Source organism: Colobus angolensis, unplaced genomic scaffold (assembly GCF_000951035.1).
Source record: "Colobus angolensis palliatus isolate OR3802 unplaced genomic scaffold, Cang.pa_1.0 Scaffold401, whole genome shotgun sequence".
In the NCBI taxonomy this organism is placed as follows: Eukaryota; Metazoa; Chordata; class Mammalia; order Primates; family Cercopithecidae; genus Colobus; species Colobus angolensis.
The window spans coordinates 1,228,588-1,235,696 of record NW_012117389.1 but is presented as its reverse complement, the minus strand read 5'-3'; positions in this window follow the sequence as shown (position 1 = coordinate 1,235,696).

The window sequence follows — 7,109 nt, the reverse complement described above, 5'->3', positions numbered from 1 at the left end:
AAACACTTTGGAATCAAAACCATTTGGCAAAACCCAGGGATTCATGAATCTCAGAAAGAAGGCCACAGTCAAAAAAATAAAGAGATGTTTATATAAGGAAAGGGGCTTATATAAGGAAAGGGACTGTGTGGTTCTACTAAAAAGAAAAAGACAAAGGAACAAGTAATACTGAAGATAAAATCCTAAAGCACAAGGATAATATGGAATCATATCAGTGACAATTAATGGTTTCATTAGGACAGCGTGTGAATGAAATCATTCAAATGGTGGAATTGTTGAACGAAGAAAATGAGTATGTGACACATAGCTAACAACAAAGCATGTAATATATGTGGTAGAGAAGCATTAACAAAACCACAAAACAAAGCTCTTTCTCCGTAGTGTTTCCTTTGTGAAAGATAATCATATGGAATTTGATTCTCTTATATGGAACTGAAGAGACTATATGTTGAATAATAACATTCAAAGGAAAATCAAGGAGTATTCAACTAAAGGTGCTTTTCCAAGTACAACTTGGAATTAGTGGCAGTAACGATTAAAGAACATATTTTGTAAATATCATAATTTATTTGTTATCAGCTTTGACAAAAGACATATAAAAAACAATCACAATAATGAATGTGATCATTATAATTCAATCACCCCATATTGCCTGTATACTGTCTTCATATAAATATTGGATGCAATCATGTCATGGAGAATATGGCTTGGATATTAATATAATTCCCCTTTTAAATTATAAGCTAGTACTCTTTCTAGAGGGAGGGCTTTAAAAAGAAGATCAATTCTTACTTGTGCAACATTGTATTTGAAACTGCGGGGAAAGTTTGATGACTAACCACAGCTTATTAATTGGATTGCGATTTTTTTTTCTTGTTAAACAAATGTTAGGCATGCCAGCGGCTGAGAAGAACCCAGCAAGAGGTTGATCAACGTTGCCAACAAACAATCTTGAGAATGTGTGTTTATTCTTGGTAGTCTAAATCAAAATATTTATATTATTTAAAACTTTTAAAGATAAAATAATTCATGTGCGTTTAATAAATGTTAGAAATTTTAAAATCGTAAATAAGAAAACAAAAGGTAACATATTTCAGCTAGCAGAGAAAAATGTTTTTGCTATCTTCCCAGTTGTGTGTAATGTGTCTATAAGAACGTAAGTGTGTGTCCTCCTGCTTTTGAATTCTGTTTTTAATTTAAATAAGATTGAAATTTTGGGATGTGTGTCATGCCTAGGTAATTTAGATTTTAAATTTACATTGTAGGACTTTGCTTCTGGCCACAACGTAGCAACAGGAACTGAATCTTTACTCCTACCTGATATACCATAACAACCAGATGAAATATATGAGACAATGATTTTTAATTTATTGACATCAGGCAATGACAAACACTGATCTCTGAGAAATGAGAAGCAATAAAATGGTATTCAACCATGAATAGAGAGAAATCCTGCTATTTGCAGCAACATGAAAGGACCTGGAGTCATTCATTATGTTATGTGAAATAAGCCAGGCACAGAGAGACAAATAATGCACATTCCCACTCATAAGTGGGAGCTAAGAAAGTTGCTCTCGCCGGGCGCAGTGGCTCAAGCCTGCAATCCCAGCACTTTGGGAGGCCGAGACGGGCGGATCACGAGGTCAGGAGATCGAGACCATCCTGGCTAACACGGTGAAACCCCGTCTGTACTATAAAATACAAAAATCTAGCCGGGCGAGGTGGCGGGCGCCTGTAGTCCCAGCTACTCGGGAGGCTGAGGCAGGAGAATGGCGTGAACCCGGGAGGCGGAGCTTGCAGTGAGCTGAGATCCGGCCACTGCACTCCAGCCTGGGTGGCAGAGCAAGACTCCGTCTCAAAAAAAAAAAAAAAAAAATACAGCTAGATAGAAGGAATAAGTTCTAGTTTTTGATACCACATAAGGTGGCTATAGTTAACGATAATATATTATATATTTTGAAATAGTTAAAAGAGAAGATTTGAAATTTTTCCAACACAAAGAAATCATAAATGTTTGAGGGAATGGATATTCTAAACACCCTGGTTTGATCACTACACATTGTATTATGTAATATCACGTGTATCCCATAAATATGTACAGTTATTATGTATCAATAAACAATTTTGTATTATATTTAAAAAAGAAACGAAAAGAAAAACACCTGAAGTGAACCCTACCTTTGCTTCAGCTTACTGCTTGTGGAGAGAATGCAAGCCACAGTGGGAACTGACATTTGTCTTTGAATTGAGGATATAGAGCAGGGAGCCCAGGGAGGCCCATGTAGCTAGAATTTTCGGGGTAGAATACCAAAGAGGAGAGAACAACATACAGAGAGAACTCAAGAGTTCATACAAGGCTGGGGATAGTTCTCCTTTGCGTGAGTCCGAGAAAAGCCTCATAATTCATGGGGCATTAGGTAGAGTACTCTGAAGGATTTTGCCTTAGTAGGGAGGCAATATCAGCAATAGACTAAAAACTGCTATGATCTTACCTAAAAAAGTTTAAAAGCAAGGCCTGAAAGGATCATAGTATTTCCAAGTAACTTAACTATATCTCAGAAAAAAAGTTCGAGGATATTTATTTATAGAATTAAAAAATATACTCAGCGCTCAACAAGGGAAAATTCACAGGTTAACATACAATCAAAATTGCCAGACATGCAAAGAAGCATGAAATTAAGATTGCTCCTTAAAAGGAAAATCAGTTGGTCATAATTGACACAGATGATAGAGTTAGTAGACAAGGATATTAAAACAGTTATTAAAGCTGTATTTCACACGTTCAAGAAATAAGAGTAAAAGTTAAACATGTTAAATGCAGGCATTGAAGATATAATAAAAGTCCCAAATGAACTTTGAGAAAAGAAAATTACAATATTAAAATAAAAAATTACACTGGCCTGGATTAACGTCAGACTAGACACCGCAGAAGAAAAAGTGTATGTACTTGAAGATGTAGCGATAGACATTTTCCACAATGAAACGGTGATGCTCTCAGAGAAAGAAAAAAGACTAATACTAATAAATAGACACTTAGCAAGCTATGAGACTACTTCACATGGCCTAATAGACATAAATTTTGAGACTCTGAAAAAAAGGGTCAAATGGGGATAGAAAAAATATTTGAATAAATTGTAAATTAAAAATCCCCAATTTCGATGCGTACTCTAAGCCCACAGAGCCAAAAAGAATTCCAAGAACAACAAATATGAAGAACACTATACTAAGTCACATCATAATCAAATTGCTTAAAACCACCAATAAAGAGAAAATCTTTAAAGTAGCGAGAAGAAAAAAAAGACACTTTACCTACAAAAGAACAAAGATAAGGATGAAAGTGGATATCCTGTCAAAAACAATGAAAGCCAGTGGAGATTGGGGCACTATCTTTAAAGTACTGAAAGGAAAAACATAAAATGTCAACCTAGTTTTCTATACCCTATGAAAATGTATTTCAAAAACAAAAATGAAACAAAGCTTCTTTCAGAAATACAAAACCTTAAAGGAATTCACCGACAACAGTTCTGCACCATAAGAAATGTTAAAAAAAAAAAAAGTCCTCTAGTCAGATGGAAAATGATACCAGATAGAAATCTGTATCCTATATAAAAGAATGAAGAGTACTAGAAACTGCAATTACATGGGTAAGTATAAAATATGTTTTCCTTGTTATGTAAGTATCTTCATGGTAATTGACAGTTTAAAATAAAAAAAAAACAACGTATGAAGAGATTTATAGAACTAGATGTATAATGTTGGTTTTTGTGTTTCTGAACGTTCTGAATTCCAGTGGGTAGAGCCAGCTGTTTCCCTCTCTATACCCAGGGCCTCCTACCTCAGTGTGGTCACTGTGGTCACACATACCAAGGATTTTAGAAGCATGTATAATCTAAAGAGTGAGCAATAGGTTATTAGCATGGGTGTTGCGAACCCCAAATTATATTTCTCTATTTTTCATGGGGAACTCTTATAGGAATAACTTCACCTTTTGTCATTAAAGGGAATTAAGCTACATAATAAAAGATTTAAAGGGAGTTAAGTTTCTGAATATCAGTCAAGAAGGTTGTGAGCCATGTTGGAAGAGCAGAGAGAACATGTGAAGGTAAAATGATCTAAGTTCCCTCTCTTGTCGAAAAGGCTGGAACAGAACCTGAGAATAGTTTTAAAAGAAGGGAATGGTGGAAAGTCAGAGAAAGCTCTCTTTGTTGTTTGGTGCTGAAGAGACTACCAGGTAAAGGCAATAATGGGAGACTTTCTGAGACAAGAGTTTGACACAGATCTATGTAAGGTAGAGACAGGGATTGGTGTCGGTAGGAAGGAAAAGCCTGTGCAAAATCTGAAAGTGGATGATGCATTAGAGGAAAGGTAGCCAGTCCCATGCTAAGAATGAAGACTAGATAAGTGAATAGGAGGACAGTGTGTATGTCTAACTTGATGGGGTGGAGCAATGAGGAGTCACAGAAATAAGAAATGGATTATAAGGCATATGGGAGATGCCGAGGTTGGTGGGCCACAGGTTGTTGACAGTATCAAAAAGCTAGACAGCAAAATTGAAATTCAGTGCATTGGACATAATAGAGTCCACATAGATAACTGCCTGTACCAGAGTGTGATGAAATCCATGTCTTTTAACATAGAACTTTCCTAGCAGAGCTCAAGGGAAGACCAAGGTTCTGTGGGTTGAGTGTCAAGGCCCACTGCTTCAGAGGAAGAAGAAAGGGTACTGAGTGGACAAAACTCTGGTCTTATAGTCCTCATTGCAATCAGACTGCTCTGCCTTCTCATGTTCATTTATTGGATTTCTGTGGAAGGCTTCAGATTGAATGACAGGTCTCTCTTCTAAAAGTTTGGCAACTGCTGTCCACCAGCTAGATATAAATATGATAGATAATTGAGACCTGGCTTCCAGGTCCTGAGGCCCAAGATTGCACCTAGCACTTTGTCTGCTTACCATAGAAACTTTAGTTAATGCAGATCTGCCAGCTTCCTAAAACAGCCACACAGGGTTAAAGGAGTGTCTGGGTGCTGGTGCCAGTGAGATTAGAGCCTTAGAGGTGACCTAAGATAGCAGATGTGAGATTGAAAACTCACCATATATAACTGTATGTGTGGGTGATTTTTATATACACATATAACAAACCACAAATATACAAGCATGGACACAAGCATACACACACACACACACACACACACACACACATACATACATACATACATGGATATGGACTGTATTTAGGAAAACACAGGAAATTTTTCTCTGGTGGATTTTTCTGGATGGGTACTTTCTCCCTCTAAATTATTCCTTGGATTTATCAAGTTTTGTGTGAGTTTGGTTGCTAGTGTGTTTGCCAGAGAGAGGATGACTGCTTTGTATACAAACCTCAATTTTCTCTAAACCTGTGACCTCAAATGATCACTATTGATGCAGCACAACCTAATTTCCAGTCTGAATTTAATGCTTTGTCCTTTTCGTTTGTTTTTCTTCAACATGTGTTCAATAAATGTTTGTTGGAAGAATAAGTGAATAAGTCAAAGTACCAGAGGATCACATTGGCCTGACTTATGCCTGGATTTTCTGCCTCCATGGAAAAAACCTACAGTGCCACAACTGCTCACATAACTTCAGAATTCTCAAGGGAAAGTAGCACTGAGTGTGTCATTATGGATGTCTCATCTCCAGGCCTAAACACTATCTTGGCTGTGGGGATGCTGTTAACATCATCATACATGATGCTTCCTGCTTTGCACCCCACATATTCCTGTTAGTTTAACAAGGAAGCATGTGCCATCTCCATGGGTTTTCCATCTACGCTGCACATGTCTGCACCTTGGGCCAATCCTCTATGCCAGACAGGATCTGGTGTCAACGTAGGCCCGCAGTCATAGCCACAAGACACCCACCCTCTAGAGTGCCAATGGCTCAGATTCCAAGGGAGGTAATCTGAGCACGGGACATCATTTGGACTATTTTCCAGCCAAGTCTACCCTCAGCCCTTTATCTGCAGTCCCAGGGCATTCCCACTCCAACTGCCCCTGTTGGAAGCTGTAGCATCCCTTCCACTGCTCCTCAGTGTTTCTGCTTGTTATCTTGTTGGTCATCAGTCACCGACCCCACTCACTCACAAAGCCCCAGCCTTCATGGAGGAGGTCCACTATGGAGGGGAAAACATACCAGACTCTGGCAGGCATTGCAACAACTCCAGGCCTGGGACACTGGCAAGGGTGTCATGGACTACTAGAGTAGTCAGGAGATGTAACTCACCTAGAATAATGCTGGGTAGCCAGCCATGCTCTTCCTGACAAGACATAAGATGACTCTAAGGCAGGATGGTGTGTCTGGCATGCCACTGGTCCACTCCGTCAGTAGACCTGCCTACCCAGACCACACTGAAGCTTCCAGCTTGGAACAAAGACTCAGAGATTCCCTAAGCCTATTCACGTAAGTTGTCCTGTACCACCATGCTCCCCACCCAGATTTCCCACCTTCTCTTCTAGGCACTGCTTCACTCTACACTGAACTCCAGATTTAGAGCTCTGAGTGTCAGCCGGCCTTGGACTCTCTGGAGCCATTTTGCATGTGGTCTTGCTCATGGACTCTGGCAATTGTTCTGCCTTAGATCCTTCCAATGCTCCTCACTAGCTGAGGAGTGTCCTGTCTGGTCCTCTTCCCTGGCTCTGCTCTTGAACATTCTGACCAAACCCTTGCTTCTCAAAGCAAAGGGAGAATGGTTGACATTTCAGAATTTTAAATCATACCCGGAAGAATTCTGTTGCTCTGGACATCACTGCATAAATCTCGCTTTGTATGGGTAAGGAATTAAGTTATATTTTCTGCTTAACCTAATGAGAAAATATCTACTAAAACAATAGTGAGATAATACTTGTTCACCCATAATTTTACTCCAAATTTAAAATATTAATAATAGCCGGGCGCAGTGGCTCACGCCTGTAATCCCAGCACTTTGGGAGGCCGAGGTGGGCGGATCACGAGGTCAGGAGATCGAGACCATCCCATCCCGGCTCACACAGTGAAACCCCGTCTCTACTAAAAATACAAAAAACTAGCCAGGCGTGATGGCAGGCGCCTATAGTCCCAGCTACTCGGGAGG